This window comes from Macrobrachium nipponense, chromosome 6, assembly GCF_015104395.2.
Source record: "Macrobrachium nipponense isolate FS-2020 chromosome 6, ASM1510439v2, whole genome shotgun sequence".
NCBI classification, from domain to species: Eukaryota; Metazoa; Arthropoda; class Malacostraca; order Decapoda; family Palaemonidae; genus Macrobrachium; species Macrobrachium nipponense.
In genome coordinates, this window is record NC_061108.1 from 7,060,150 (window position 1) to 7,072,734 (window position 12,585).

The following is a 12,585-nucleotide window of genomic DNA, read 5'->3' on the forward strand; positions in this document are numbered from 1 at the left end:
AAGAGATTGGCTCATTTTCCACGGATGTTTTCCGCGTAGGAATACGGTTATCGCCGGCGTAATAGATTAAAGTTAGATTGCGCTCTAGAATAAAAGAGTTCGTCCTTTGATGATTTTTCCTCTGGCTGAAATGAGTTACATTCAAGCCATGATTCGGTTAGTGTTTTCGATAGGAGGTAAACTGGCTTTCCCTGAATATTATTATATATGTTAGATCAGTAATGATACCAGTCATGGCATAAATCCGTTTTTATTGTTTCAAACAAACGTTCGCTGAGAGGGTCGTACGCAAATGAGCCACGTTTCCACTAACTAGAACGCGACCGCGTTTAATATTCATGGAAGTTTTAATGGAAAACACATTATTAACTGCCCGACTTAAGGGCGCACATCGCAGACAAGACTGACAACTCTAATTTCATCCCTGACATAACTGCGCGGTTGTTGAAACATAAATTCTCCGCACTCGTACTAAGCCCGCTTCCGTTGTCGTTCCTGAATGCACGAATTAAGTGATACATTTTTCCTACGTTACTTACTTATTTCTTCAGAGCTGTGCGGGGCATTATATTAGCACCTTAGTGTTGGTATCTGAGCAAAGTAAACAACAACACCAACAAAAAAACAAGTATCAGAAAAAAAAACTTGCTAGTAAAATTACAATAATTGAGCTTGGTGAATGCAAAGCGAATGAATTAGAACCTGGGATGCAATTTGCTTTAATCAATATCCGCATGTACAAATGTGCACACATTTCCTTCGGTGATCTGACTAATCCCACTTTCGTATTCTCATCCATACAAGAGCTAGAGATGAAATTTTGTGGAAATTCAAGAAGGAAAAACGTTGTAATAACGTAGCGGTGATCACACCTACGTGAAAGTCCTTCCCACTTGAACATTTAAGCAGAAGTTGCCAATAATATAGCTGTCCTTGTCTTTCGGACACTCGAAAATGACATACGCCTAAATATTGAGGGGTGAAGCAATGGCAAAATATGTGTAGCTCGTTGATATTTGGGCAGACTTCACAACAGGCAGTCACTGACCGATTATTATTCGTCAAAAAACGACTGTTTAGAACACGGTCACCTGCCAGTTTTTGACCACGCTGGCTATGCGTCATTCCTCTTAGAGACTCCTGTTACTCAGGTAACTTGATCATATGGTTGTAATCTGCTAAGAGTTTGTGTTATTCTATCCCCCCCTCACTTTACTATTTAATTTCTTTCCCATTTGCATGATAGTTTCCGAATGCCTATAGTAATGAAGGCATACCGGAATAGCCCATTTTTAGTGCAGAGACTGACTGGAGAGCAAATTACGTGTTTTTATAAAGGGTAAAAAACCGCATGGTACAGGGGTGGACCATGTACGATCAATGTGTACAACCCCAAAAAAAAGTACATTATAACGCGTCCTGACATCGGAGATGGGCTGAAATGAGTTACATTCAAGCCATGATTCGGTTAGTGTTTTCGATAGGAGGTAAACTGGCTTTCCCTGAATATTATTATATATGTTAGATCAGTAATGATACCAGTCATGGCTTAAATCCGTTTTTAAATTGTTTTCAAACCAAACGTTTCGCTGAGAGGGTCCGTACGCAAATGAGCCACGTTTCCACTAGCCTAGAACGCGACCGCGTTTAATATTCATGGAAGTTTTAATGGAAAACACATTATTAACTGCCCGACTTAAGGGCGCACATCGCAGACAAGACTGACAACTCTAATTTCATCCCTGACATAACTGCGGCGGTTTGTTTTGAAACACATTAAATTCTCCGCACTCGTACTAAGCCCGCTTCCGTTGTCGTTCCTGAATGCACGAATTAAGTGATACATTTTTCCTACGTTACTTACTTATTTCTTCAGAGCTGTGCGGGGCATTATATTAGCACCTTAGTGTTGGTATCTGAGCAAAGTAAACAACAACACCAACAAAAAAACAAGTATCAGGAAAAAAAAAAACTTGCTAGTAAAATTACAATAATTGAGCTTGGAGAATGCGAAGCGAATGAATTAGAACCTGGGATGCAATTTACTTTAATCAATATCCGCATGTACAAAAATGCGCACACATTTCTTCGGTGATCTGACTAATCCCACTTTCGTATTCTCATCCATACAGAGCTAGAGTATGCAATTATGTGGAAATTCAAGAATGGAAAAACGTTGTAATAACGTAGCGGTGATCACACCTACGTGAAAGTCCTTCCCACTTGAACATTTAAGCAGAAGTTGCCAATAATATAGCTGTCCTTGTCTTTCGGACACTCGAAAATGACATAAGCCTAAATACTGAGGGGGTGAAGCAATGACAAAATGATGTGGCAGCTCGTTGATATTTGGGCAGACTTCACAACAGGCAGTCACTGACCGATTATTATTCGTCAAAAAACGACTGTTTAAGAACACGGTCACCTGCCAGTTTTTGACCCACGCTGGCTATGCGTCATTCCTCTTAGAGACTCATTACTCAGGGTAACCTGATCTAATGGTTGTAATCTGCAAGAGTTTGTGTTATTCTATCCCCCCCTCACTTTACAATTTAATTTCTTTCCATTTGCATGATAGTTTCCGAATGCCTACAGTAATGAAGGCATACCGGAATAGCCCATTTTTAATGCAGAGACTGACTGGAAAGGAAAGCAAATTTACGTTGTTTTTATATAGGGGTAAAAAACCGCATGGTACAGGGGTGGACCATGTACGATCAATGTGTACAACCCCAAAAAAAAGTACATTATAACGCGTCCTGACATCGGAGATGGGCATCAGTCGCGACTTGTTGTTGGTGAGAAACGGAGCTAAAGACCTCTACTCCGGTGTCAGGACGCGTTATAATGTACTTTTCTTGGGGTTGTACACATTGATCATACATGGTCCACCCCTGTACCATGCGGTTTTTTACCCTAACTCAGGTCCACAGAAAAAATGGGGGAAAACTGAACAATCGCTTCACATCTTAAGAGAAGGAAAGACATTAAAGAACCAGTAAAAATCGAAATGACAAAAGCTTGGTATCAAAGTAAAAAAAAAAAAAAAAAAAAAAATCAGCAAATTAAGAAGTTTTTCTCAGTATTACATTAAAATCTAGGAACACCTATAAAGTTATATCCCACCATTAAAGACCAGAAACCAATATGTTAACAAATTCATCGTAAAAACGATATTCATGTGAATCACAAAAGACAAAAATAAACGCTCATTAACCTGTGCTCAAGAGGCATATAGAAGAAAGGCCTCATATTCGTCATATCAATAAATTTTCGAAAAGCATTGAACTCTGTAGATGGATGATAGTCAACAGGATTCATTATGAAATAACGATTTCATACTGGAATGCTAAATGCTACAGCTGAATTCTTTACCAACAATTCTACCACCCTACATCTAACTATAGAGATAGAACAAGATGAATGACAGCAACAACCAGTATAAGAGTGAGGTGTAGTGGATTAAGTATATTGTTCTTGGTTACTTCTCGAAGCGGTAAGTTAAAAAAAAAAAAAAAAAAAAAAAAAAAAAAAAAAAAAAAAACTCTTAAGAACTGTGGCCCTATTCAGTATACCATTTGAATTGATTCTCACCTATTTGTGAGAAGAAGCAATAAAGAATGACAAGGTAGTGATAGAAGTAGACCCGTCAACTGTGGATTAAATGCAAACAAAGATCAAAGTACTATACTAATCGTTCATACTAGCACAGTATGAGTGCTGTTGAAGAATCTCATACATGGGTGTGTAAAGAGATTGAAACAAACACGAAATAGAAGGCAAATTTCATAAACTCCGTCTTAAGAAAAGGTTGTAGAGAGTGAAAAAAAGAGGATTTACATACAATATCCAGCAATACCTACAATGGAGATAAAGAATGTGGCCAAACAATAAGTGAAAAATTTTTAGCACAACAAAATGTATGCAAAAAAAGAAAAAAAATGTTAAATTCATCCGGATATACTGCAAGCTAAGCTCTAAGATCTGAGATAGTTGTATCATCTAATTTCTCAAAAGATGTGACGACCAAACAGCATTGCTATAAACATCATCAAGAATGGTCTTCCCATAAAATCATAAATAGCTGGAACAACACACAAGTATGGGAAAGAGAACAACACTGAGAAGTCTACCTAAAATATCCAAAGAAACTTTGAAACGAAGTTAAAAGAATAAACTGAATATGGTAACGTGAAAATTCAATATCAATAGGTAGAGCTGTGAAAGTTTGTGACTTGTGTCCAACTTTGTCCCTCTCTTGACAAAAACCAAATGCGTATTTTCTTTCTTTTGCTACCTTATGAATCTACCTACATCTATGTCATTAATCAAGCGCCATGCATCTCTCCCGTTTATCCCGTACATTGCACATGATTGGTGCGTTCTCATCTCTTTTATTTTGATGAAGGAGTCTCCATCACTAATAAATGCTCCAGTTAACCCCTGTTGTCAAACATAGAACAATATGTATCAATACCCTTCGCGAATCTGAGTTCTTGCCAACGGTTTGGGACCATTAGGTATAAACCTTGGTTTCTTATACACATCCTTCTTAGTGACCCATTTTTTAATCATAGCGCTAAATTAAATACATTAAAGGTAAAATACACGAAAGTATTGACGCCAAGTTTATAACGTCGAAAAGAAGTGAAAATTCAGAACATCTCTTACTGTTTTGCGCCGCATACAGTAACGTTAGAAACAGATTTAATTTCATACAGCTAACAGTGACAAATATCTTACTTTTCACAAATATCTAAAGAGAGTAAACTTAAGATATGGACGTATTTGCAAAACGCACATAGTATCATGGGGAAGTGAAGCACTCAGGAACGAGTGTGATGAGCCGTTACAGAGATATATACTACCTTGAATCCTACTACTGTTTGTTTACATCTAGCCAACTTAACATTCGTGTGGTGATGAGGTTTGGCTATTACACGAGAAATAGTAGTAGATTGTATTCTCCTTTTCTGTTGTTACCGTTATTAAGGTAAGACTCAAGTTTTTCTTACGATACTAGCATAAACTGTTCTAGATGTAAGTAGGTAAGTACAAACAACAACATACTGGTGTGCAACACGGGCCAATTTCCAGGGCCGTACAACGACCAGATCCATCCGCACAGGTAGGGGGAAACACCAGCGACTACCAACCCTTAACACGGTGGACAGGTCTTATTCACTCGATATTTAAATGGTGAAACAAGAATACAATTACAACTCCAAGCATACCATTCAAAAGATTGAAGTTTCGTCAACATAATGTGATATATGAAAGCCCCATACGAACTAAAATAAGCATGTGGCGCTCTTCGTAAAATAGGGGAAAAAACCAGCGACTACCAACCCTTATCACGGTTTTCAGGTCTTATTCACTCGATATTTAGGGTAAATCACCACGGCAGGCCAAACAGGCCACCTACAATCAACGCTTGCCACCCTCCGAAAAAGTACAATATAGGGTATATCATCACAGCAGGCCAAGCAGGCCACCTACCATCAATGCAAGCCACCCTCCGAAAAAGTACATATAACGCGTCCTGACACCCGAGATGGCATCAGTCGCGACTTGTTGTTGGTGAGAAACGGAGCTAAAGACCTCTACTCTCCTTTCGAAGTAAGTATTTTCTCCAAAGTTAGAAATTAAGGCCAAATTTTAAGATTTAAACAGAGGGTACTGAAAACGGTCTCAAACGTAGTGCAAATCTCACCAAAACGCGTTCAACATTTTTACTTACAACTCGAGGTATTTAGAAGATTGACGCCATCTTGATGTTTACGGAGTCGCTTGTGTCAATAAACTAACCATTTCCTGTGTATAAATCCGCACACCACTTGTACCCACAGACGCTGGAGCACTTTTATCACAACAATCGAAAACACGATTTCTCATCAACAACAAGCCAGGCGTAAAACAGACTGTTGGGGTAGAAGATGACGAGCGTGCTCTTGGCTAATTTTAAATAAGTAGTAAAACATCAATATTTTACATATTATGATGTTATTAATGAAAATATTCGTTATTGAAAAAGTAACTCGACTCTTGACTCAAATTTAAGTAATTATTTTTCTGATTAGAACGTTCTTTCAAGTTCTGTATTATGACGTCACGACATCTTGACTTTCGTACCTATTGTAAATAATTGCTATACTCAACTGTCATTGCAGAACAGTGTTTACCAGTTATTCATGCAGATAGTTATCAGCTATACATGTAATTGTTATAATCGTAATGCGCATATATCTTTATTATTTACTTTTTTGGATATATGAAAGATGTTTTTCACTGCTGGATTATCGCCGTATGTGACGCAATCGTTTTCGGTCCATGCCTCTTGTCTGTTTTCGCACCATAAGAAATTATGGGGCCGAATTTGCAATGACCAGAAAGTCGTTTAAAAGAGGAAAGTTAGCATGAGGGGGGGGCATATGTTTTGACTGAGAAAAATACAAATTATTCAATAGCTAGCTTGTAAAAAATACTTGGTTATAAAAACTTGATTGACAACTAAGCAGCATGTCTACTATGGGTTTCAGAGACAGTGCAAAGCAGGTTTTTGGGCAATACCTATTTCTGTAACGAACACTCTTAACAGAACGAGATTTTGCTATAGTGCATTACACCCAGTGCCGTAATTTATAAGGGTATCGTGAATCACTAATCGTAAAAGAATAACGACACTTTGTCCTTGTACCAAGAGACAAAAAACTCCATTATGCAGAAATGGATACGAACAAGCGTATAAAGCTCCACCTACCATCTCCCCAACCACCCCTCCACCGCCATCCCTTTTCTTCTTCGTTCCTCCGCCTTCCTTCTCTCTCTCTCTCTCTCTCTCTCTCTCTCTCTCTCTGTTGCCATTCGGTATGTGTTGACCCTCCAAACTGGGTATAAGACTACACACAAAACGTTGAAATGGTGAAATTATAGTATGATTGGAAGTATATATACATAAATATTAAAGCAATTTTTTTTATCATTATTGCATTACTATAGACAACTAGAATTCATGGAAACAGTTTATAACCTGTTAAGCGTCACCCACGTAATAATACGTTACCGCGATCTACTCGGTAGCGCCTTCAACGGGATATTACGTTCAGACTTTAACTGTGCTTGTCAAGCAGTCAGCCCCGTAATAATACGTTTACTCGTATAGAAAGTGTAGGAACATCATTTGGTAACACTCTCAGCACATGGAAACTTATTTCCAGCCTGGCAACTCTTTCCTGGTGGTCGCTTATGCTAGAAAAACTGCTGTCCTGTTGGTGGTTTTCTTTCAATACGCTTCGGCGTTTATCGAGACAAATTGGATTTCGCGTCTTTCACAATGAATGTCCCAAAGAGGAGGCATATTTCTTTAGGTGAGATCAATCAAATACTAGATGAGGAGATGTGATATTGATAACCTATTTGATGATGAGAGCTCTAGTCTGAATCCTCCAGTGATGATACAACTTTTCTTCCAATTGCGGGAGTGAAGATGACTTTTCTTTGCCGAGTGACTGGACTCCGAGAGAGAGAGAGAGAGAGAGAGAGAGAGAGAGAGAGAGAGAGAGAGAGAGAATTTCATACAGTTAATTACAGTATGAATAACAATCATAAAAATCAATATAACTTTGAAAAACTATCATCAGTGCTATGATCGCTGATTACAAAAAAGCGTGACGGTACGTTAGCAGCGAGCTCATCAGGGGCGGACGCTTAACAGGATAATGAACGGCGTGTGTGTAAGCCTCCACTAATGTGGCAACGATGATTTGCCATTCTTAGCATGCAAACATTAAAGGTTACATTTATTTCTGGCATACGATTATTTAAGAAATTCAAATACTAATAAAGACTGAAATCAATGAAAAGTGCTAGCAAAAACAAAAAAGCAAAAAAAAAAAAAACGTAGTCGTTCCTCTATGCACTTTTCCGTATTCGTTCCTCTATGGTTTTCGGCAGCCAGATGTACGAAAACGTTAGAAACATTTGATTTTATCTACGTTAGAAATATCTGTAATTTTTCGGGGTAATTTGGTTGCAAAAAAGGGATAATATACATGAATTAAATCAAAATTTTTAAATAACAATGTAAATTTAAACTAAATAACGAGTAAAGTAAACAGTTTAGGGAATAAAACTTTGCAGTTTCGTCGTCTGTCGTCTGCTGTTTGTAATGTGTTTATGGCTCGCGCGCGCTTAGAAACAGGAACAGCAACGGGTTTAAAGTGCAATGTGGAGTGAACTGAGACCAAAATGTGTATAATAACAATCAAATAAGCACTGTGGAGTTTCAGTTGTGATGGCAGTAAGGATAAAAACCGCCGATTACAAGGTAAGAATGAATTCAGTTCCAACCATACCCCGGGAATACAAGTTTCATACTTTCACTAATATAGGCAACAAAATGTTGTTTTATTGTGCTGATTACAACTGCAATCTTGAGTAAGATCAATAAACGTTACATACATACGCTAACATTGTTCAAATGAGTGCTGGGAAGGCTGGGGAAAGATGGTGGCCGTCACTGATGAGAACCGTCCATGAAAAACGTAGCCGCCATATTGGATTTCAAAACTGCCTTGAAAACATATTTGTTCCGATACGTAATACAAACCATCGGTCCTTTAACAATAGGAAGTAGCTAGCGGCAGCTGGAACGGTCGTAAGCTTCGAACAAGGGGAGAACGGTAGTTAACTGCTTGTCCGACAGTCGCGCGCCGCGCGACTGGGAGGTAAACAAATCTCTTTTGCTTTTGCTTTCGGCCGCGGGTGTGAAGGACGTGTTTCGTCATCGCTCTCTGCCCGCTTCATCGTCGTATGCTTTGTTATATTGTGTTTTCTACTAATGGTTTGTTTGACTGAAAATGAAACTGTAAGTACAACTGTTTTCATTTTCATTACTTAATTATGAACCAACATGGAGTTATCGCCGTAGATGCGGCGATTTCCTCTCTTTTCATGAATTGAACCCTTGAATTATGCCTCGGTGCCGAGGGCGGGCGCGCTCGCGCCGAGTCATGTATTTTGGGCGAAAGAAAGTGTAATTGAAAAAATGTAAGTACTCTTTTCATTATATGTTTGCCCTGTGCGTTCGTTACCGAGTGTGTGTTTGCGCTCGGCACGAGCCTTTTTAATTTTGTATAATAGAATGCAATGAAGTGGATTCGCAATTGCAATATTCTTTTCATTTCATTTATTTATTTGCATGAATTTAATTTGGATCAATTTTCTTTTCGTTCTTACCCGGAATTGATCCTTAACGATTTTTTTATGTGAAATAAAGAAATCGCAAGTGCAGTATTCTGTTTCATTTTCATATATGATAGCATCATATATTATTGGATCAAGTTTCCGTTCTTACCGGGAATTGATCTTTTCCCCTTTAAGTTCTATGAAGTGAATCGCAAGGGCAGTATTCTGTTCATTTTCATATTACTTTTCACTGCTGTGCGGGGTAGGGGAAGCGAAGGTCTGCCAGGAAGTCGTCGGAAAGCTCTCCCGCGACTCCCTTGGTATCCGATTCTTCGTCTTCCTTCCTGCCCCCGCTCAGCTTCTTCGTTGTATTTTGTATTTGGGGTCTTCCTTGCGTTCGGGTGGGGCATGTCTTCACCCCGTGCGTGAGGGGAACCCCTCTTACTAATCTATCTATGTTTACCGCAGGTGCTACATCCGTGGGAGACGACCTTGGGACAGGTATGGACCACCGCGGAGGCAGGGCGTGCCTAGCATCCACGGGCCTGCTGCAGCGTCTAGCGAGGTCTGGGGCGGTCTCCACTACTACCACGGCCGCTTATGCTGCTCCCCCCCCTCCTGGTCTACACTCCCCATGCTGTGTCGATGACGCCGTCTGCCGCTACTAGGGCCGCAGCCGTACCGAGGTGGGTTTGCCGCCGCCGCCTGTTTTCTTCGTGTTGCCTGCCCAGACTTCCGCTGTTCCAGCAGCTCGCCCCTGGACCGGCCGCCAGGACCCAGGTTCCGCTGGCTGCCGATGATTCTACGAGGCGATCGCTGGGCCTGCCGTACCTGCCGCTGATGTGATTCCCGCTGTTGGCTTGGCTGTCCCTTCTGGGTCTACCGCTGCCGCTGTTCCTGCCGCTCCTGAGCTGGTTGCTGTTCCTGCCGCTCCTGAGCTGGTTGCTGTTCCTGTCGCTCCTGATTCCTGTGCGGTCCATGCTGGTCCTGACCCACGGTGTGTCTTCCCCAGTCCCAGGTCCTTCCGGACAGGTGCAGTCGGGCCCTGTTGCTTCGGCAACTGCCCCGGCTCCCTCCTGGATGGAGGACCTGACGACTGTCCTGCGAGAGCTGACGAGGAAGAGGAGAAGAGGAAGCTGTCATCTTCGTCTTCATCGTCTGCTGCTGCCTCTTCCCCTTCTTCGACTTCTAAGGCCCATAAGCCGAAGAAGAAGAAGGCTGCCTTCCCCCCTAAGAAGTCTCCTTCGGGAACTTCTAAGGGCCCGTCCCACCTCGGTGGGACGGGGGGTCCTTCTGCTGGTCCTCCTGCTCCTTCGGGAGCGGGGCCCGTCTCCCCTTCCGTAAGGAAGAGATAGTCGGGGACCAGAGGAGTATCGGTTAGCTCTGGTACTTCCTCGCCTGGTGCTAGCGGCGATGCCGCTATGCCAGGTTCCGGCTCGGTCTCTCGTTCGCGAGAGATCCCGAGTGTACGTTCTCCCTCGGGAGACCGTGCAGCCAAGTTTCGGCGCCAGAGTTCGCTCGGCGCCAAGACGCGGCACGGAGCAGAAGGCGGGTGAGAGACGCTCAGGTGACTCTTGCCAGGCCAGCGGCCGCTCTTGCAGCGACCAGCTGGTAACCCGGGTTTTCCCCCCACCCCCCTAAGAAGGCTCCTTCGGGACCTTCTAAGGGCCCGTCTCGCTCCGGCGATTCGGGGAGCTCTTCTGCTGGTCCTCCTGCTCCCTCGGGAACAGGGCCCGTCTTTTCTTCTACCAAGGAGAAGAAGACGGGGACCAGAGGAGTACCAGCTTCGGCTGGCACTTCCTCGCCTGGTTTTTAGCGGTTCTGCCGCTAAACCAGGATCCGCCTCGGCTTCTCGTTAGCGAGAAGTAACCGAGTGGACGGTCTCCCGCTGGGAGACCGTCCAGCAAAAGTCTTGACACTCGAGCTCGCTCGCCGCCAAGACCGAAGCGCGGAGCAGAAGACTGGCGAGTGTCGTGCAGACGACTCTCGCTAGGCCAGTGGACGCTCTCGCAGCGACCAGCTGGCTGCTCGGGTTGACGTGACGGTCGCTGACCAGCCACGGGTTGAGGCGAGGAAGGGGTCCCCGCGGTCGTCGGTACCAGCCAGCGGCTCGACGCGCCGAGAGGACGCTCGCCGGTCTCACCGCGACAACGAGCCTAGCAGGTCACCTGACGCCGACTCCTATCGGGACCGGCGGGCGGAGACTGGTAACCAGCAACAGCTCGCCTGACGCTAGACATCAGCGTCGACGTTCTCAGTCGAGCCGCTCGCCCATAGGTGAGCGGCACGGCCAGGCCTGCAGATCGATCCCCACCGCGGGTTGGTGATGAGCGCTTGCAGCCCCCCACGTACGCTGGTCCTGCCAGCGAGCGGGGGGGGGGCGTCAGGTCTGTCTCTCCACTACCTTCAACTTCCTCGGGCTACACCGGGAGGAGCGAGGTAGCTAGGAGTGGACCGTGAGAGGTGCGCCGCTCACGATCCGTCACGACGCCGCACGTGCCACGTATGGTCTTAGGACCAACCAGGACGTACGCGCAAGTGATTGGAGGCGACCGTCAGGGGGAGAGGGGTGGGGGTAGCGTCAGTTCTGTCTCTCCGATACCTTCAACTTCCTCGGCATACGCCAGGAAGAGCGAGGTATATAGGAGTGATCGTGAGAGATGCGCCGCTCACGATCCCGTCACGACGCCCGCACGTGCAGGTTGGTCTTAGGACCAACCAGGACGTACGCGCAAGTGATTGGAGGCAAACCGTCAGGGATCTGTTGCTGGCCCTTCTTCTGAAGGAGGAGGGTCCTGGGAGCTGCTCTTGTTGGAGGAGGACTGGACGGTCCTACTCCTCAAGACGCTGTAGCTTCCGAGATTCAGAGTAACTTTACCCAGGTTATTGCACTGATTCGTCAGCACAACGACCGGGGGGAAGGAGGTCGCGCTCCCACCAGCAGAGCCCATGTCTCTGCTCGAGTCGTTTTGGGGCCCGAGAGGGAACCCAAACCGACTGGTGGTTTGCCGCGATCGGAGCTTGCCGATTCTGTCTTGAACCAGAGTCTCTCGTCTCCGGACAAGAAGGCTCTCTCAGTTCTGGCCGGTCGATCAAGCTACTTCCACCTCCTCTACTGCGACAGCGGCGTTTCTACGTGTCTTCGGACACCGTATTTAAATACTCCTTCGGTCCTCCTGAGAGGTTTCGACCTCGACGAGGACTGGAATGAGTCGGAGGACGGTATCGGCTCTCTCCTGTCAGGTGTCAATCAGCCCCACCCAGACGACGTTCACAGTGGCGGCAGACCCTTACCTACAGTGAGAGTTCGTAACCCTCCTCGGGAAAACGTTTTCTCCTGACGATACGTTTTCCCAGACTCTGAGAGGCCATCGCCGCAAGGCGATGGCTGCTCCTACT